Source organism: Eptesicus fuscus, chromosome 1, assembly GCF_027574615.1.
Source record: "Eptesicus fuscus isolate TK198812 chromosome 1, DD_ASM_mEF_20220401, whole genome shotgun sequence".
Classification (NCBI taxonomy): Eukaryota; Metazoa; Chordata; class Mammalia; order Chiroptera; family Vespertilionidae; genus Eptesicus; species Eptesicus fuscus.
This window is the reverse complement of record NC_072473.1, coordinates 7,555,667-7,577,930: the sequence shown is the minus strand read 5'-3', so window position 1 is coordinate 7,577,930 and position 22,264 is coordinate 7,555,667. Positions and strand designations below refer to the sequence as shown.

Genomic DNA, 22,264 nt, shown 5'->3' with positions numbered 1-22,264 from the left:
CTATTATGTGTCAAATATATGCACAGCAAGCAGCTAAGCCACTATGAACATTCTTGTCCATGTAGTTTCCATATGCTTTCTTTTCCTCGGATATTTACCCAGGAGTGAAATTGCATGTTTAGCTTTAGTAACTTTCCTATCCTCTTCTAAATTGTACATTTACATTCCTTTTATGCATGGAGACTATCTCTTTGAAATGTTTTGAATGTTCTAGCTTTCAATCCTTTAAAACTTACCCAAGATAAGTGGTTCCATTGGCAGGATACTTAATCTAGAACTCTGTCAGTCCTGTTTTAATCTAAATCATTTGTGGATTTGGTTTTGTGAAGAAAATTCAACTCCTACCCAACACCAGTTGGTTTACACTCTTGGAATTAAGAGGAAGCAATGAAAGGATAGACGATCAGGTAAAATTATCCCAAACATCTGAAAAACAACTTATTCTCATGCTCCAAGTAGAGCTGGCTAGCATCTTCATCTCCATCTGCTTCACTGAACATATAATTTTCATATTCACTTGAATAGGCTTACCTCCATCTCAGCATTCCGTTAATAAGCCTTTCCTGTAGAAATAATGTCTGTGCTTAACCCTGAACTACAATGGTCTTATTTGAAGTTTGTAGACATGAAATCTTTCTATACTTTGTAGTGGTATTTCTCTCTTTTCTGCGTCCATCTCCATCACGGAAAAGGAAACAGTCCAGTTGCTGAGTGGAGGAGCTGGGGATTAAGAAATTAAAGAAAGAATGAGACCAAGAGGCAGAAATAGATTATAGCTGGGAGCTGGGTGGGACGCCATTTCTCTGATGGAGAAGCAGCATGACTACCCAAGCCACGCAGCGCGTTTATTTTATAGGCCTAGATTTACATATCTAGTCCCGCCCCGGCCAACACCTGGGCTGCTATGATTGGGGAAGCATGTTCCCAGGGCGTGGCTCTGCCTACACCCTGAGTTCAGCTGACGATAATTAAAGAAAAATGCCCATGTGTCTTCCCAGGTGGCCCTCTACAATACTTCAGCTCTTAAAGCAGGTAAGAGGAACCAAAGGGAGAATGAAACTCAAACTCATTTTTCCTTATATTTATGAAAGTCACTTTGAGGAAAGAGGATCTTAAAATTAGTCACTAAGATGAAGATTTGGGTTTTATTTGTATTTCAGCAAGTCATCCTTTTTTGTCTGAATTTATTACAGGTAGTGAAAGAGAGCCTATGTAAACCCAGTCTTCCTTCATGCTCAGAGTTGTTTCACTACAATGTAAATTAGTTTTTAAAATCCATCCTATGAGCAAAATAGCCATGACCAATAGACATATGAAACAGCCCCTCTGGTTTTCAGTCAGTGAGAATGCTTCAAACACAGTGGTGGCTTCAGATTTTGTCTAGTGATTAGTGGGGAGGCTATGAGGGAACTATGTTGAAATTACAAGCAAGCTTCCCTTTCACTGAAATCTATTTATATAGAATGGCTATGAGAGAGGTGCTGATGGAAAATACCATAGGCTAAATCCCCCCAGCTCATTCCATGGGGCCTCTACTGTCTACATACTTACACCTTTAGATGTGTAAAGTGGCACACACATACAAAAAAAAAAAAACCACAGCAATAAGTAAGTGACACAGATGTAGCTGTTGCTACTCGTATGGTACACAACATTTTCCCAAACCCAAAATGGGCAACATGGTTGACTACAATGATTGTCCTTAGGAAATGCTCTTCATTGTGTCTATAGACCAGTGGAAAGATTGGTGGTAAACATGTGTTACGAAGGAAGAGAACTACTTTGAAAACAATAGGGTGGGGTGGGGGCTGCTTATGTTGAGTGATCAGAAGTAGACCTCTCTGAAGAGATGTGATTTAAACAGACTGGATTAACAAGGAGCCTGTAAGGGGAGCAATGTTCCAGGCAGGAGGAGCTGGCTGTTGGCAGGACGTCCTGAATGGAGGGACGTACTGATCCTGCTGCCAGACAGTATGAGTCCCAGCAATACTGCTGTTGTGGCTGAGTGACAAGTTTGCCTAATGAATCAGGATGTGTTTAAAATGCAATTCAAAGTCTTGGGCTGACTTCTATATGCCCTACCATAAAGGAGCCTTAATCTTATTTTTTTTGGTAATATATTTTTATTGATATCAGAGAGGAAGAGGGAGAGAGATATATAAACATCAATGAAGAGAGTCATTGATCAGCTGCCTCCTGCATGCCCCCCACTGGGGATCAAGCCCGCAACCTGGGCCTGTGCCTTGACTGGGAATTGAACTGTGACCTCCTGGTTCATAGGTCGATGCTCAACCACTGGGCAACACTGGCCAGGCAAGGAGGCTTCATCTTTACACAACCACTTCCCCTGTGGGAAAGGGCACCACAGAATACTAGATGGGCTTGAAGATAACTTTGCAGAGACGTGGCCATATCCCGTGTGGCCCTGGATGGAAGACATGCTTGGCAACTGGCTCAGGTTTGAAATCTTCTGCCTTTCAGAGATCTTTTGGTGCCGATGTTGGGCAGAATAAATTCTGGAGAGTAGCTGTTATGGAATGAATTGTGTCCCCTCAAAATTCATATGTTAAAATCCTAGCCCCCAATACCTCAGAATGTGATTGTATTTAGAGATATGGTCTTTAAAAAGGTAATTAATGTAAGATGAGGTCTTATACGTGGGCCCTAATCTAATACGAATGGTGTCTTTAAAAGAAGAGAAGATTAGGACACAGGTACAGAGAGGGAAGACCATGTGAAGAGAGAAGAAAGCCATTGACTAGCCAAAGAAAGAGCCCTCAGAAGAAAACCCTGTCCGCACCATGATCTTGTACCTCTAGCCTCCACAACAGTGAGAAAATACATTTTTGTTGTTTAAGCTATCTAGTCTGCAGTATTTGTTACAGCAGCCCTATCAACACATTTCTAGGATGGCTTCAGGAATTCAAATCTTGAACATTTGCTGTCTATTGTTTTGCCCACCCCATTATTGCTTATTCTATGAATATTACAGAAAACACAAAGATACTGAGATATACTGAATTGAAAATATAGAGTAACTCACTAAAGATAGTCAAGAAATAAACAGGATAACGAATACTCTCATTTTCATCCCAACTTTTGCCTGGTCCTTACTATAGTATCTCTTAGATCAGCTTAATCACCTCCGGTGACAGAGAGCTCAGTATCTCCCGAGGATGTCCTGGCATATTGGGAAACCCACAGTTGGCATATTCTTGATCCAGTATAACACTGACTATGAAAGGGAATGTCCTTTCTAAAGGGAGGCCCTGGCTGCATGCATGCAGGAGGTGCTGGAGAGCTGAACCGCTCCAGTCCCCATCAGCCCAAGCAGGCAGTGGGAGAGAAGGCTGGGGATTCAGAGAGGCAGAGGGTGTGAGCCTACAGAGAGGCTGTGGCATTTCCACTCTTTTCCCCATAGCACTCGGGCGGGACTGAGTTCTAATGTGTATACACCTGCAGCCAGGTGGGGTGCTCACAGCTGGGCCCATGCTGAGTTGGTGCCCATGCCGCACCAGTGACTGTGTGTTCTGAGTGATCATCAGATGGAAAACTGCTCACAAGAGAGTACAGTTGTCTGTGAGGCGAGAGACTTTGTAATAGCCAAAAGCAACAGGAAAGTTACCCATCTGTTCCAAATGCCGTCAAGGAGCTGGGAAGCAAGAGCTGACAGCACCCAAAGGCGATGGCAAGGGAAACATGGACCTCTTTTTTTTTTTTTTAAAATATATATTTTATTGATTTTTTACAGAGAGGAAAGGGAAAGGGATAGAGAGTTAGAAACATCGATGAGAGAGATACATCGACCAGCTGCCTCCTGCACCCCCCCCCCCCAACCGGGGATGTGCCCACAACCAATGTACATGCCCTTGACCGGAATCGAACCTGGGACCTTTCAGTCCGCAGGCCGATGCTCTATCCACTGAGCCAAACTGGTTAGGGCTGGACCTCTTTTTTTATTGTGCTCTACTGAGGCCGGCCTGTTGAACTGCATTGCTGTGGTTGGATCCAGAGAATTCTGTAACCTTACTGAAAACCTACTATGTGCTAGCCCTGAAATTACTATGAAGGATAAGACCAAATCTAGCTTGATTCATGCTTTTATGCAGTTCACAAAGGATGATTTGTACATTTTTAAATTGTCAGAAAATGAGGAGGAAGAATATTCACGACACCTGTAAAGTATCTGAAATTCAAATTTCAGTGTCCACACATAAAGTCCCATTGGAACACAGCCATGGTAATTTGTGCACCTATGGTCTATGACTGTTTTCCTGAGACAAGGAAAGACGTGAAATACTTAGTGGGACCTTTACAGAAAAGTTTGCTAACTCCCACAGAAGACCATGACCTCTGATCCCAAAGGGTGTCAATCTAGCAAGAGAAAACCTCTTAGAAATAGTTCAATGACAAATTGTTTTTAAAATGATAGTCCTTAGAGTGAATTGGTCTTTTTCATTTTTTTTATTAAGGTATTATATGTGTACATATCTTACCATTGCCCCCCCCCCCCCAGAGTGAATTGGTCTTAATCTTGCATTATGAACATCAATTTTACAATCAGATCAAATTAAATAATGTGAACTACTTTGAAGCATACAGAGAAAAACCATGTGTCGTAAATTATTAATCTGCATGGGATTCCCATTGTGCTATTCTATAGTTGTAGATATAAAAATCAGAAAGGGCTATATAATTGACTGGGCCCCGTGCAAAACCAAAATGCAGGCCTTGTTAAAAAATGATTAAGAATTTCAACATGGCAACAGCAGAACTTTAAAATAAGGCTAGACCCTGCATGGGCAGGGGCCTGTATGTCACCCTGGTCCCGTGCCCAAAAAGCTACCCCTGGCAAGGATTATAGGAAGCTAGATTAAACGTGATGAAAATGAGGCAAGTCCTTTGAAGTAATTATTTACAAATTTTGTTAGGAAATGGTTTTATTATTTGCTTTAAAAATTTTAAATTATTTATTCTTAAAAGTATTATATATGTCTCCTTTTCCCCCCATTGACCTCTCCCCGGCTCCTTTCCCCCCCCCCCCCCCAGCACATGTCCCCACCCTCCTGCTGTCTGTGTCCATTAGTTATGCTTATATGCATGCATACAAGTCCTTTGGTTGATCTCTTACCACCACCCCCGCACCATTTGCTTTTTTTGTTTTTTCAATCAGAAAGGAAAATGGATGAAAAATTCTGTGGAAAGAAGGCTCTAGTTAAATTAGGTCACATTACCTGAGGTTTTCATGGGACTTTGATTGAGGATGGCAAACAGATGTTTTCACGTAGTTTTTTAAAAATATTTTTATTGATTTCAGAGAGGAAGAGAGAGAGAGAAACATCAATGATGAGAAAGAACAATTGATGTGCTGCCTCTTGCAGGCCCCACACTGGGAATAGAGCCCACAACCCGGGCATGTGCCCTGAACGGGAATCAAACCATGACCTCCTGGTTCATAGGTTGATGCTCAACCACTGAGCCACGCAGGCTGAGCAATTTTCAAGTTTTAAAATAAGATTTAGGCCAGATTTATTAAAACTGTTTCGCCGGGAATTTTAAAAATTGAAATATATTTTATATGTAATATTGTGTAAGTTTAAGGTGTACAACATATTGATTTGATACATTTATATATTGCAATATGATTGCCATTGTAGCATTAGCTAACACCTCCATCATGTCACATAATTATCTTTTTTTGTGATGGGAATACTTAAGACCTAGTCTGTTAGCAAATTTGATGTTTACAATATAGTACTATTGTCCATCATCACTATACTGTGCACTCTATCTCTAGGACTTATTTATCTATTAGTTGCAAGTCACAGGTATATTATAATGTTGAAAGTAGTTTCTATAGAAAATATAATCTAAGTTTAGGTTATTTCCCAAGATTACCCAAATTTACTTTTAGAATAATTAATTTTTTTGCAATAGTTAGATGTCTAACTCAGGCATGCCATTTTCTTTCTGAGTTAATGGTGTAGGGCACAAAATGGGTTTCCTCCTCTGCCTATTCAAGGAAAAGTCTTGTGATCCAAAAAAGGAACAACGTGCTGTTGTATCCATGGTAAGGGGATTAACAGTCTTGTGCTTGTAAGACAGCATCCCAGCTCCTACTTAGTCCTTTTGATTTCCAGAAACAAGAGCCCGATTCTTAGACCCCTTGGATGCAGTTGGCCCTGTCTGGCGCCATTGATGAGAAATGGCAATGGAGCCCATTCTTGGAGAATCACCTTCAGTCCAGGGCTCCCCACACTTGAGGAAAGGCAGTGGGCACTTGTACCTTTTTAGTGATTTGCTGAAATAAGCCACTTAAGTACCCATCAAAATCATTTCTTGGTAAAAACTATTGGTCAAAGTGATTATTGAAGTAAATTTAAAGAATTCCATCAGACCCATCTATATTTACAGTCTGAAAATGTAGATTTTCTATTTAGCTGTGCTAATGGCATTTCAGTTTATTACATTAAAACACCCTTTAAAAGACGTATTTAGGTCAACAAGTGTTGGTTGATTAATTTATCCACTTGGGCAAGCCTTAGAGGAACTTCAATGTGGTCCCATTTGGAAGAAAGATCAGGGAAGAAGTCACCTTATTTATACATGGAAGGAATTTGTGTCTTTGGTTGCTAAGTTAACTACTAAAGTCTATACAGCCAGTCTTCACGTTATTTTCATTTTAGCACCAACTTTCCTCACATTTAATTTCTTCTTGGCTACCCCTATATACACTATGTTCAGGAATCTTCGTATACTACACAGTTATTTGTGTTACTATGTTGTCTGAATATCTCTGAGTGGGTAAAGTTCTGTAGAAGCAATCTCCCTCCTTTTCTTTACCCCTTTTTTATTTTTTTATTTTTATTTTTTTAAAATATATTTTATTGATTTCCAGAGAGGAAGGGAGAGGGATAGAGAGTTAGAAACACCGATGAGAGAGAAACATTCAGCTGCCTCCTGCACACTCCCCACTGGGGATTGCCCGCAACCAAGGTACAGCCCTTGACCGGAATCGAACCCGGGACCCCTCAGTCCGCAGGCCGACGCTCCATCCACTGAGCCAAACCAGCCAGGGCCCCTTTTTTATTTTTGCAGTCCTGGCCCAATTTAATTTGTTTGTCCCTCTTAGAATAATGTACAAACAGTGAGTAGAAACAAGAGAGTTCATTACTCCGTTCTGTAATTCATTCATCTGCCCCTTCTTTTCACAGTCACTGAGTGCCCACACTGGCCACAGGCCAGGAATACAGGGGCTCACAGTGTAGGGTAGTTTTGGGCCTTGACCTCATGTCCCAGGGCCCAGAGAAGTCTTGTGTGACAGATGACATCTTTGATAGTCTCCCTGGTGACCCTCAGCTGATCAATTTTAAAGGGATGTTAAAATTGGAGGCAATGAAGTTCAAATCTGGGCAGGGATGCGCAGCCCTTCTGACAAAGGAGCCCTTTGCCCTCTCCACTGTCCTGGGTCTATTCTCAGACGGGGCATGGAGTCCTGTGTGCAGATTCTGACATCTCAGGACTTACTGGCTTCCACTTTGGTTTCTCATCTTCTGGTGCCCTCAGGACGCTGTGACCTTGGTCTTTAAGGGTCTTAGTGGCACTAAACGCCTGCACCTGGCACTTATGAGCAGGGTCATGGAATCTAAATGCCCTTGCAGTAGGAAATCTTCCTAACCATCCCTAACTGTATTGCCTAATCAACGTTAGTTTTCAGTAAACATTTATGTCATATCTATAGTCATTATATCGTACCCAGACAAGTTTTTCAATTACTCTTTAGCTCTTGCTAAAATATATCTATATATTTATTTATATGGACATATATATGTTTTAATTTAGAATAATTTTATATTTTAAAGGAGTTGTACCGAGAGTTCCTGTCTAATAATGGTTCTCAACTGGGACAATTCTGTGTCCCATCCTCATCCTAGGACATTTGGAAACATATGAGGACATTGTTGGTTTTAAAACTGTGGTAAGTAAGGGGATATGATGAAAGAGAGGTGGTACTGTAATACAGGTGGTAGAGGCCAGGGATGATCAAAACTTCCTACAAGGAACAGGACAGCTGCCAACATGAGGACAGGCCCCAAATGTCAAAGAGCTGAGATTGAGAAACCCTGCTCTAGACTCTCCATCTAGCTTCCTTTAATGATATTGTCTTACAGAAGCAATGCATTCATCAAAACTAAGGAATTAATGCTGGATCAATACTATGGACTCTACAGTTCACAATTTGATATTGCCTGAGGGTTTCTCGTGATTTACCAATCTAAGGATTTTCGGAGAAGAGAATCACAGAGATAAAGTAGCTTTCTCCACATGTGGTGTCAGGGGTGCCACCATGTCCACATCACATCACTGGTGATGTTGAACTTGATGCTTTGGATCAGGTGGCATCTGCCAAGTTTCCCTTTTCAACCTGTATATACTAAAGAAAGCCTCTAAACCTACTGAGTTGCATCCCAATGGAAACATTAAATACAATTAAAGAACTTGAATTCATGGTAATGGACAGTGTAGTTCCATGGTGAGGAGGACACGGGGAAGAATTGATGGAGTGTATACATTCCTCTTCCTGATTTATTTTTCTTACAGCACTTCTCCCACCTGGCAGTGTGTACATTTATTTACTTGGTTATCTTCTGTCTCCGCCCCTTTAGAAATCAAGCTCCAAGGGAGAATACAGCTATTTTCTGCCTCTAAAGACAAATACCACAAAATTCATGTTTGAGCAGTATTTAGAGACTTTAGGTGGAGAGAAAATCATAGGCAAGTGTTCAAATGACCACTTCCTTGGCTCCTGGCCTCCTCTCTTATGCCAGCAGCATTACTTGGTGTTTAATTTATAAAAATGCTATGTGCCACATATAACATTACAACTCCGACCTTTTTCATTCAATAAGTGTAGTTTTGAGATTTATCCTTTTATTTAAAAATGGAAAGCTCTAGTTCAGTAGCTTTCCACTGGAGGTGATTTTTGTCCTTCAGGAGATATTTGGCAATGCTTGGAGACATTTTTAAAAAATATATTTTTACTGATTTCAGAGAGGAAGGGAGAGGGGAGAGAGAGAGAGAGAAACATCAATGATGAGAATCACCGATTGGCTGCCTCCTGCACACCCCACACTGGGGATCTAGCTCACAACCCAGGCATGTGCCCTGACCAAGAATCGAACTGTGACCTCCTGGTTCATAGATTGACACCTAACCACTGAGCCACGCTGGCTGGACTGCAGACATTTTTGATTGTCACTAGTGGAGGTGGCCTAATGACAACTACTCGAGAGAGGCCAGGGTTGCTGGTAAACATCCTGCAATGCACAGCTCAGCTACCCCACACAGAATTATCTGGCTCAATAGTCCAGATGCCCTGGGCTCTTTCTTTCCTTGAATCTGTGGACTCGCTTGATAGCACAGACCAGGTTTACGTGATCCATTCCCATACTGATGGACATTGAGGTTGTTCCAGTTCTCAGCTCTGACAGAGTTTGACAGAGAACAGTCTCACTGATGTCTCTCTCTCTTTCTGTAAGAGAACTGCTGGTAGCTGCACTCTGTTCTAGGAAACACTTCCAGAATGGCTGGACCCAAGGACACCCCCCCACCCTCCCTGCACTGCCTGGGATTCCAATTCTGTGCATCTTTACCAGCATTTGTTGCTATCTTACTTTTTAATTTTTAGCAACCTGAAGAGCTTAAATGAGTAGCTCATTTAAAAAAATCTTTACATTGTCTGATTATTCATAAGGGGAAAACCATGAATAATCCCCATGCTACAGCATTCTACAAAACTGGGGACAATACTTTTGCCAAGCATGCGCTTAATTTTGTTCATCTCTCTGTATTTTGGACATGCTTTAAACTCACACATTTTGGGAGAACAAGCTTAACAGTTTCTGCCAGTAGAGGGCACTGTCTCTCAGGGATTCTCCACTAAGGCGTCTCTCTCTCTCTCTCTCTCTCTCTCTCTCTCTCTCTCTCTCTCTCTGTCTCATCAGGGATTCTCCACTAGGGTGACTCTCTCTCTCTCACACACACACATACCTCCTTCCAAGCCTCCCCACATCCTGGACTATTTGGCAATGACATTTTCACAATGTGGGTATGCTGCTGGCACCTAGAGGTTAGAGACCAGGGATTCTGCTAAAACCAATGCAGAAAACAGCACTCAACAAACAGTTATCTGGCCCCAAATGTTAACAGTACCAAGCTGGAGAAACTAGTGTGGAAGAATCCCATTATATGAATTGGTGCTTAGGTAACTTCCCATGGTTACAGGGTAGTGGGGTAGGGGTCGCCAGGGGCTATTCAGCTCCCAAACATTCCGGTTTTTTTGGAGATGCAGAGTAGATAGGGTTAGATCAACAAAGGTTAGGCTGTAAGTAGGCATCAGGGTGCAAGGACAGCACGTGGGGTGTTGGCATATGAGGGCCATCTGTGCACTGGGTCCTGCACATGCCAGGCCAGCGCCGCCTGCACACTATAACCTCACAAAATGCCCCCTGCTCTCTGAGGCCTGGGGAACCTCCAGCTTCCCACACTGCTGGCCCCAGGTGTTTGGCTCTGGGCAGAGGGGCCTAGGAGGCCTTGACTTCTGTACTTGACATTTAAAGGGATAAAATGTAATTACTTCTACCAGGTTCATAAAGGAACAGAACACTGACAGAAGGACACATTCTTTCATTGTTGAAAAAAATGAACACAATACACTTACATGCTATTTTAAGGAAAAACAATGGATTTACTTTTACTAGTAAAGGATTCGTGTTTCATTCTTCTAGAATGGTTGCTAATGTCACTTTTTGCAATTTTGCTCTTAAGGAAGTGGTGAAAGCCATTCAGGATTTTATGTTTTAGTACTGACGATGTTGATTTAATGTGGACTCTCACATAATTTTCTTTTTTTTAAAAATATATTTTTTATTGATTTCAGAGAGGAAAGGAGAGGGAGAGAGATAGAAACATCAATGATGAGAGAGAATCATTGATCAGCTGCCTCTTGCACGCTCCCCACTGGGGATCGAGCCTGCAACCCACACATGTGCCCTTGATCAGAACTGAACCTGGGACCCTTCAGTCTGAAGGCTGATGCTCTATCCACTGAGCCAAACCTGTTAGGGCAACTCTCACATAATTTTCCATCTTCATTCATTCATGGGTAGATTTGTTCTCTCTGAACACTAATGTCATTTCTCTCTTTTCATTTCTATGGGTAATGTTGGAGTGAAGCACATTTTCCACTATAGTTGAAAACATCCAAGTTCAAAAACAGAGCATCCAAAGTATCTGGGGAACTGATTATAGTGCTTACGTTTGGAGGCTGGTTCAAGGTGGTGTGAATCAATCTTGCCTTATGAAAATTATCCTCAAAAGCTCACATAGAAGGCATTACAATGCTGGGATGCCCAAAATAACAGCCCACAATCAATCAAATCCAAGAGTGGGCAACAGATTTCATCCAGATCTGAGAGCTGGACAGCTGAATGGCGAGGACACTAAACTTAATGAGGGAGAACCAGAAGGCTTCTGAGGTCCATGATAGGCTAATTGTCTTGGGACACAGGGGTGTGGCCAGATGGTGGGTATTGGGGAATGAGATCCCTAAGACTCTACACTCATTTATGAATTTTTTTTGCTAATTCCTTATTTAAGGAATGATCGCCAAGTGTATGATTTTGAAATCAGAAAAATTCCTATGGTGAAATTTTCTTAAGGCATTTTACATGATAGAATGACTCTTCAGAGACATCTAACATCTCTTAAGGTGGTAATAGCATCAGACCGAATAGTCTAATGCCACTGGGTACGGATTTCTTATAATGCATTTTTTCCCAATGTCTACAGAATTTCCCACATCCTATCTGCAATATAACCCAATGGGTGTTCTGGTTTGAGGCTAATGACCTTGTAACAAACCAGTCTTCTGTTGGAAAGGTACAAGCATAAGTCAATTAGCCATATGCTTTTACTGGTAAATCAACATGTTGATTAGTTAAAACCCATTTTCATAGCCACTGAAAACATATCAGTTTCTTCTTCTCATGCATCATGACATAATGGATTTCATTAGTTAGTAGATATTAGAGATTAGCATATATCAGTGGTGCTCAACCAGGGGTGAGTTTGCAATAGACATTAAAGAATAATGAGAAAATTTTGGTTGTCATACTTGGGGTACTACTGGCATCCAATAATTTTTTGGTACCAATAAATGCTGTTAAACATCCTACCACAGAGCAGCCTCCCACATCATAACCATTGGTATATTTATTGGGACTAGATAAAATTTATGGAAAATAAACAATTCATGGAGAATAACAACTTAAGGGAAATTGACATTAAAGATGTTTTTAGGACGACTTCCTATTCAATTACATGGTATAAGTTTTATTTTTTAATTAATTAAATTTTAAAAATCCTCACCTGAGAATATTTTTCCATTGATTTTTAAAGAGTGGAAGAGAGAGAGGGAAAGACAGAGAGAAATACTGATGTGAGAGAAACACATCGATTGGTTGCCTCCTGCACAAGCTCCAACCAGGGCCTGAGCCAGGGAGGAGCCTACAACTAAGGTACATTCTCTTGAACAGAATCAAACCCAGGACCCTTCGGTTCCCAGGCCGACGCTCTATCCACTGAGCCAAACCAGATAGGGCAAGGTATAAATTTTATTAATTCAAGTTTATTGTGTCCCTTAGGAATATTTTACAGTTTTCTTGTTGACATTTTATGGTAAGTTCTTTCCAAAGTATTTTAGTTTTTAATTTCCATTATAAGTAGGGCTCTTTCTTCCCTTATATTTTCTAATTGTGATTTTTATACGTCAAAGGAATTGACTTCTTTAAATTAACATGGGACTCCACTAATGGTTTATCCAATTGTCTTTATCTTTTTTCATCTAACTTTATTGGCTACTACTGGAACTTAATTCAATTTTATTTAATATGCTAATAGTAGGTACCTAACCATATCATTCCTAATACTGAAATATCCTTACAATACTAAAAAAAACCCTACACTTGGACAAAGTATATATTTCTTCTGATGTACTCTGGATTCCATTTCAATATTTTATTTAGCTTTCTTTTTTCCAAAACTTCCTTGAGAGATATTATAGGTCTATTGTTTACTCTTTTGGGGGATCCCAACATTTGGTGGGTTTTGGTTTCATTGTTACATTGCCTTGAAAATAAGAATTTGGAAGATTTTGTTATGAAAAAATTTAATCAATAAAAATCCAATATAAACAAGTAAAAACAGTTATTATAGTTTAGTTAGTTTATTAAACAGGATTTTGTGTGTTGATACAATACACTTAATTTCTAAAGGAGAAACAAATACCAAGTCTAAACTCCCAACTTAGGCTTTACTGGATTCTGTCTCTACTCTAAGATTCCACCGTAAATTTTACTTAACTAAAAGGTTTTAAACATAGCTATTTCTACCCTTCATTTTTTCCTATTTAAAAGAGTCTTAATTTTTATAGAGACTCTACCCAATGCGTATACAGCAAAATATATGTCCCTGTCAAGAATGAAAGCAAAAAGCTTATGTTCTATGTTTTAACACCTCTCTCTGGTTCACTAAAGATTTTTCTAATTCATACCCAAATTAGGCAAGAAGTTAGCACATTTTAATAAAAATGTATAAGCATTATAAGTTAAAAACTGATCCCAAAGTTTGAGCCCAGGCTTGTTTTGAAGAGGAAAACTAGAATTTCCTTATACAGAAACATGGAAAGAATGTACCTGATCATGATCAACCTCTACAGGCTGCTTCTTAATGATCCAGGTGACAGACTCGGAGAGTGGTGGGGTAATCAGGGATCCTGAGTAGGTCCAGTAGTCCGGGCAGGTGGGCATCAGGCAGGCAGGGTCGAACGACCCAAATTCCACTATGGTATCCTGGCCAAGAGAAAGGGTCACCAAACTATCATTTCATGGTGATGACAACCACTCAGGAAACAGATGACGAGGCAACAACTCTAGGAGTGTCTGGGGACCAGCCGTGGTCCAGAGGAGCTCCTTAGGTCCTCTGGACTGAATCACGCCCATGCCTGCAATGAACTCTGCCTTTCTGACACTCCTCAGTGGGAACACAGCAGAACCCATTTTCTCCCTCCATTCTAGTGAGTTTCCGGCAGGTGGTCTCCTCTGAATTCTTGGGGGGCATTAGGTGGTGGCTGGTGTACAAATAGGGAGGCTTCCTTTTTTAAGAGACTAATAGCATCCTCCTTTCTAAAATGCAATGCAAATTAGGAGGAGCCAGGATCCTAGACACAAAAGGGAGTGAGAAAGAAGAAGGAAGGAAAGAGGGGGAGATGGGGAGGGAAAGAGGAAGAGAACAACATATGGACTTCCAGGGAGCAGCCCCTTTGGGATTCTGAATATTGAACAACTGATCTTGGGGCTGGACAAAGGTATGCGTCCTGAAGGATATGGGTAATTGTTATTTAGAGGTGGACAAGCCAAGTTTCTGTCCAACTTTTCTCTGCTTCCTGCCTGAGGGAGGGTAGCTAGAGTCAAGAAGGCTGTTCTAAGTGTGTCCACAAGGACTGAGAGGGAGCAGGTGGCGGGAGCAGAGAAGGGTACCCATTGTGTCCCCAAGTCCTCGAATGCTCAAGGCAAGGCAGCAAAACCAGTGGCCAGTGCCCACTAACAGAATCCACTGAGGTGAAGTACATCTCTCCATACAAAGGGCCTTGTTAGTGTCTCTAGTCTGAGATTGAAACATAAAATATATTTCAAGTGATTTACAAAAAAAAAAAATACTACCTTATGCTTGATTGATGGCAATATATCCACTAATTTTTGTAGCTCTTTAAGATGCTTGTGTAGCTAAAGAACAATAAATGAGGAAGCATTAAAACAATTGACATCTCACTTGGTCATGCAATTGTAATAGAATGTGATTTAAAATCAGACCCCTGGTGACTACCTAAAAACAACGCCCAGTAGTGAAATTGCACTTAAACGGACAATTTAGAGTGTTATAAACGTCACTGAATGAAAGTAGATACAAAACAAATGAATAGGCTGTTTGCTGACAGGCTGGAGCCCACAGTCTACAGGGAAAGGTGTCGCTTTCTCCATTTGCTGCCCACTCTGAGCCTCACTGGCATTTGGTCTGCAGAAGCTCCGGAGGCTGAAGCTATCAGTCAAGCCAGAGTACGGTAAGGTGCAGCTTTCAGTCAGGCCCTTGAGTCCTCAAGGGCTCTTTCCAGAAGTCTCAGTGTAATAACCATGTTTTCCAGTTTCTGTATTCGATGCTTTGATATTTGACATCTTGCTGAAGTAGAAGGGTGGCCCCTCCCAGGGTTAGCTAATTCCTAGAGAGAACAAACAACTGGGAGTATCCCTTTCATCTGCAAACCAAGCAATCCACAGTCCAGCCACAAAGCCCCCTCCTTTATCGGGCTCTTAATCTCTGGGCCACTATTCCTCTGCCCTAATCACCCCAGGGCCTGGGACCACTCAACTATGGACAGCTTCTCCGCCCCAGAACCCACTGAAATTATTCAAAACACCCAATCCTAAACCTGTTTATGCTGCCTCCCTGATTCTTTCCCATGGACTCCATAATAAGGGCTCTGTCCATGTCTTCTTTGTCTCTCACTGCTTCCTGACCATCCCTGGTGCTTTCCCACGTGGCCCTGGGTGGTGTGCCAAGGCCTCCCATTTTTAGGGATCTGTGAGTATAACAAAATTCTTCCTTCATGACAGTCATTTCCATGTCTGTGTGTCTTCCCATACCTGATGAAACCAAATCCTGGGTTCCCTTTAAATATTCGATCTCCAGAGTGAACCCAAGCAGGGAGCTTGCAGGAGGCCTGTACCTGCAGACCCTGCAGGAACTCAGAGGCCCTGTGCAGAGTGTAGTCCCCAGATTTTCAATCTAGTTCTCCAGTTGCTAGTTGTGTGACCTGGCAGGAAAGCACTTAACCTCCTTGAGCTTCACTTTCTTCAACTGAAAAACAGAGATGACAATATTGCTATCAGAGACTTCTTGGGAACATAAACAAAAGTGTATAGTCACACAGCACTCATAAATATTACCCCCTTTTATGTTCCTTTCCCATAGTTGTTTGCCTGTATCTTTTTATTCCATTTAAAAACATTCTTAACTAAGCTCACATTTTAACCATTATTTATTTAGGGTTATTTGTTTTTATCCCTTTACACTAATGCTTACAAACAGAAATATAATGCCAACCACAGAGGTAATTTTGAAGTTTCTAGGAGTCACATTTAAAAAGATTTTTAAAAAGAGAAATTAATTTTTATAACATATTTTATTTCACCAAATATATTGAAAAATACTGCCATTCATTTCAACATGTAATCAGTATGAAAAATTGAGGTAGTTTACACATTTTTCCCATACTTCTTTAAAATCTGTTATCTTACATGTACAGTATACATCAATTTGGAAGCTAAATTTTCATTAGAAATACTTGGTTTGTATTTAGATTTCTATGTGGCTCTTATATAATTTTCTTCCTTCCTTTTCCCTCTCTCTCTCTCTCTCTCCCTCTCTCTCTCTCTCTCTCTCTTTCTTTCTATTTAATCCTTACCTGAGGATATATATGCTTTTATTGATTTGGGGGTTGGGGCGGGGAGAGCGAGAGGGAGAGAGCCAGGGACGGAGAGAGCAAGAGAGAAACATCGATGAGAGAAACATTGATTGGCCGCCTCCTGTAAGCACCCAACTGGGAATCAAACCCACAATCTGGGTATGTGCCGTGACCGAGAATACAACTGGAGACCCTTTGGTGCACTGGATGATGCTACAGCCGAGCCACACAGGCCAGGGCTTACATTATATCTTTGGAACGCATTACTCTACATGTTTGTTAGCTTTTTCTCCTGTGCCTTGCCCCTGTGCTGTACTTTAACTTGAGATGTGCTATTTCCTCATCTAATTGAAGATCACCCTACTAGGCCTAGAGCTTAGTGCAGGACTGGATATACAGGGACCCTCCATGTGACTTTGTGAGGGAGGATGATCATAGTAAATTATTTTATTAGAGCACCAGGGCTATAAAAGGCACTTTGATGCTGAGCCCAATTAACCTAGCACGTTATCAGCAGAGAAGACACTTCTTGGTGCTCAGTTCATTCAGCCCTATTTGTTAGTTCCCTATAGCTACAGATACCCCTGGGGCCGTTAATATAATCCCAAGGGGCTCTTAACCTGCCCATTGTTTCTCAAGACTACTTGAAAGTTAATGAAAGACAACACAGGCTGGGTGTCCTCACCTAAATTATCTGGGGATTGACAGAATTCTTTGTGAAGAAAACAGTAATATAAATACAATAAAGTTAAATCCTCAACATAGTTCTTGGAAACTGCAATTTTAAGCAAAATGACCTATAAGGCAACCAATTTTACTACAGGCTCATTGATGTACAGAAATATGCCATAGAAACGTAACTCTTATTATATCAATGATCCTATGATAAAATTGGTTAGTCACAGTTTCCAAGAACCCATCCATGCCTGTAGGTGAGCACTTACTATACTATTGTTCTCCAAGCATTATTTGTGCTCTTCACAATTAAATGGAGAAATATAGAACAACTTTCTAATACAGTTCAGTTATAATGTCAGACAGAACTTCCTCTAAGGATGGACATTTCTAATATGGTAAGTGCTAGCCACACGTGGCCATACAATTGTAATAAATTTATATTTACATGTAAATACATACATGAAGCTAGTGGCTACATTTATACAGTGCCAGTCTATTCCAAGTTGTTCTACAAAGAAATGTTTCTCTCCCTTCTAAAAGTAAGGAAACCATGACATTAAGAATCACCGGACTAATAACAATACTGTACTATTTCCACTCTAGATGATAGTCTTTGCATTTCATTAAATTAAGAATTAACATAATTAAATGTATTTTTTCATGGTCTAAGATCTCATGCCTAAATTACTTTAATGTGACAATTAGTCTAAATTTCACGGGAAAGTACACTAAGTGAAACTGATTTTATTTTCATCTTGGGTAATAGGTGCAAGGATTTTATCTTTATTTTATCATGTTACCAGTCCCCACAGTTAAGACTGTCAACATTTACTGTCTGCTACTTGAGATAACAGCAAACAGCAATTTGAGTTTATAGCCAGTGATTAGCTAGGGGGGAGGGGGGGCTGTGAAGGTAAAGCAAGGAACACAGGCCTCTAATGAAATGCTGCTTTCTGAATTTGCCGTATCTTCCTCCTTCATTGACAGCTTAATTTGCTTCACCCCATCCTAAAAATGGTCAAACTGAAACACTTGAGGGAGACACTGAGCCTCTGATGATGAGAAAGGTGGTGATGAGGATTATAATTCCAGGACCAGAATAGCCACCAACAGAGAGTCCTCTCTGTGGCAGGCATAGCTAAGGACTTGCCAGTTATTTCTGCTAACCTCCAACACTCTTGGGTCACTCCTTGGTCACAAGTGAACACTGGGTCTTCTGCTGGGGTACTGAGCTGCCAGAAACAATGAGGATTATCTTTATACCAGGATATCAGCACAAGACATGCTCACTGGCTTATGGCAACAGAGGCCATCCTGGGTGAAAACAGGGAGGGATGGTGTCATATGACAAAAGCAAAATCAAATGCTGACTGTCACCTGTTTTTCTTAGCAACTTACATACAAGAACATCTGATGTGGGAATTTAATCAAGGGAAGTCCCATTTCCCCAAGCCACCACTACTTTTTTTTTTTTTGTCTGCAAAAAAGAAATAAAACTATCTTAAAGATATGAGCATATTGGAATTTAGACTTATACCTTTCAACTTTCTGTTAAGAAAAGTAAAACTTGCCCTGGCTGGTTTGGCTCAGTGGATAGAGCGTCGGCCTTCGGACTGAAGGGTCCCAGGTTCGATTCCGGCCAAGGGCACATGCCTGGGTTGTGGGCTCAATCCCCAGTAGGGGGTGTGCAGGAGGCAGCCAATCAATGATTCTCTCTCATCACTGATGTTTCTATCTCTCTATCCCTCTCCCTTCCGCTCTAAAAATCAATAAAAATTAAAAAAAAAGAAAAGTAAAACTTTATTAACCAGATAAATATCACTATTTTTTCCAATTTAAGCCTCAAAGTGCCAGTGTTGAAACTGGGTAGGATGTGGGCCTGCTGATAGGAAGCCACACACAGCACCCAGAAATGTACTATAACTCTGGGCAGTTCATTTTAATGAAAACACAGTCAATGTGGAGGAAATAAATACACTCTCAAAATATATAAATGAAGCAGTTTCAAGGCATTAGGTTTAACTAAATTAACATTACTAATGAATTCATTTTTAAAAAAACAAATTGCAATGCTCCAGGAATGGAATTGTGACCTCCTGGTTCATAGGTCAACACTCAACCACTGAGCCACACCAGCGAAGATCATTGGATAAAATTTTAGAACATAAATACTTCCCTTTCTCAAACACACATATTTAAAATAACAGGATTTCAAATATCCTATATAATAAAAGCCTAATATGCAAATTGTCCCCTCGATGGGGAGTTTGACCAGGGGGTGGGGCCGGTCAGCCAACCGCCCGTGGCCCCTCCCCCTGGCTGGCCCCACCCTGGCTGGCTGTGGCAGCAGCAGGCAGCCAGGGAAGGGAGGCATTGGCCAGCAGCTGCTAAGGACCCTACCAGTGCACAGATTTCATGTACTGGGCCTCTAGTATAAAATAATGCTTACCTTGTCAGAGACATTCAGTAATTGCAAGTCAGCTATGCCTTTTAGCTTTAAGAACAAAATTATACACCAAGACATAAAAAGATAGACACTTCAGAGATAATATATATACTGGACAAGCTCAGCATTGTTGCCTAAAGCCAATCACAATTCTTTTTTTTAAAATATATTTTATTAATTTCTTACAGAGAGGAAGGGAGAGGGATAGAGTGTTAGAAACATCGATGAGAGAGAAACATCGATCAACTGCCTCCTGCACACCTCCCTACTGGGGATGTGCCCGAAACCAAGGTACATGCCCTTGACCGGAATCGGATCTGGGACCTCTCAGTCCACAGGCCGACGCTCTATCTACTGAGCCAGACCGGTCAGGGCACCAATCATAATTCTTAAATGAAAAGTAACAGTTTATTGAGAAGTGGTTATTTAAACTTACTCACGTATCTCATAAAAACCCAAGATTATGAAACCACAAATAATGTTAATCCTCAAACATAGCAGACAATGAACTAATAACCTACATTACTGGATTTCACAGACAATCTGTCTGTCCTTAAATCTGTCCAGAAAGATGGACCATAGGCTGGATGGGTCGCAGGGAAGGTAAGCTTTCTATGCTACATGCCCTTTGCTATCACTGATTATTTATGAATGAGATTAAATTTTACTTACACATTCCTCATCTGTTTTGCAGACTTAGAAATGTGTGAAGATTCTAACAGCCTTGTAAAATCACTCATAAATCATGTATTTATTAAATGCCTCAGCTCTTGAACTATCATATATATAGATATGACAGATAGCAAAAAAAAAGTACCTACTAAAGGTTATGAAAACATTTTAAAAAATCCCTTGATTCTCATCAGATTGACCTTTCATTTTCTCATCTCCTGATATAGAAAGTCAGCCTCTTGCAATTCTCTGAAATTTAAATTAGAGGTTATGTTTCCATGTCTTAACTGAGAAAGCTTAGCTTCCTCCTTTCACCCACTTCTTTTTCCGAGAGTATGTTCCTAATCTGGGGTTGCCTAAGGTTTCAAAATACATTTCTTAACCCGTTTTGTGTGCTGCCCCAGTGCCACCTCGGATATGAAATGCACTTTCCTCTTTCCATCATGTTTTCACAATATTCACCTGCTGACAAAATTCACTTAACTTTTACTGTGTTCCAACTATGAGTGGTAGTAAACTTTTGTATGGCAGGTGTACAAAACATATAAGAACAATGCAGTTCCTTACCAGGGCCCAGAAGGGAAGGCGGATGGGATGAACTTTGGTTCACTGTAGATGCCAATGCAGGCTGAGAACGGTAACCTTTCTGAGGGATATGCAGGGGCAGATTATGTGTAGGTCTGTAGGGCAGCTTCCCACCAGAGATTTCTGACTTCTCGCCATATTGCAGCAAGACTCTGAAATAGCAAAGAGGATATACCCAGATTGTAAGTAAAGGAAGAAGGGAAAGCAAAAAGCAATATGGTTTTCACTGTCTGACAGATAATAAATCCTACCTAAATTAAGGTGTACTCATCTTCTTACCTCCCCATATTTCTCAACAAAAATAACGGTGGGTGGGGATTACACTGATTATAAGAACGAGTTTCCAGGAGCCTTACAGCAAAAGTTTTTAACTCCTGCCACAAAGAATCATAGACACCAACAACGTTTGTATTTTGTAGTTTCTTCCCCTCCAGCTCCCGGGTCGGCATACAAAAGAAAAAGGAAAGGAGGAAGAACTGAGGAGTAGAGAAGGCTCAGGTAGTCCAAATGACACAGCTATGCTACTGACCTTCTGCTCTGGGAGTGGCTGGGACTCTTTCGGGGAAAGATCAACAATGCAAGTCTGAGTGAGACCCAGATACAGGCTCCTCGGTTTCTGCAACTGCAACACCCTCCAGCACCCAAATTCTTTGGGACAGCTGTTCTATTTTTAAGTGGTCAGAAGTCTAAGGGGTGTAGTTGTCCAATGACACTGAGGAGTGGAGGAACAGGGTTAGAGAAGGAAGGGGGCGATTCCCTGCCTCCTCCCCACCATTCTTCAGAGAATTCCCGCCGGGACTGTGGCCATCCTCCCGAGGTCAACAGCTGTCCCGGCTCCGGGACGCATCGCAGAGCGTGGTCGTGTATGTGAGAGGGTCCCTGTCCTCTCTATTAGGCCACGTCCCCTTGCTGCCCAGGCTCCATACCTCCCGGGAACCTTACCCAAACGCTCTGAGCACAAACCCCTGCATTTGCTACCAGGGTGAGGTTCATGCGGGCGGCCATCTTGGCTACGCCCCCTTACGCCTCGCCACGCCCCTCACGCCAGTTACGTCATTTCGCTTATTCCTATTACGCCCCCGACCGCCCAACAATGCCTTAAGCCACGCCCTGACCACGCCCCCTAAGGGCTTGTGCCCTCCACCATCCAGCGCCTGCGCGCTAACTTGGCCCCGCCCCTGCCCTCCGCTGGGGTTCAAACCCCCAGGCGGGACTATTTTCGCGACGCCTCTGAAGGCAGCAAAGCTACGCCCTACGGACCGGGCGCGCCCTCACGTTCAGGGTACGTCCTTGCGTACACTACT

The 22,264-nt window shown here is 41.5% G+C and overlaps 1 long non-coding RNA gene across 1 annotated transcript; it reads right to left on the bottom strand.

Annotated features, from left to right (window-relative positions):
* Nucleotides 1-12,701: 12,701 nt before the first annotated feature.
* Nucleotides 12,702-21,645, bottom strand: LOC129148997 (uncharacterized). Its single transcript, XR_008555992.1, has 5 exons — nucleotides 21,490-21,645; nucleotides 20,943-21,112; nucleotides 15,759-15,972; nucleotides 14,781-15,334; nucleotides 12,702-13,910 (listed from the first exon to the last, which is right to left on the bottom strand). It is a non-coding gene; the product is annotated as an uncharacterized LOC129148997 (long non-coding RNA).
* Nucleotides 21,646-22,264: the final 619 nt, after the last annotated feature.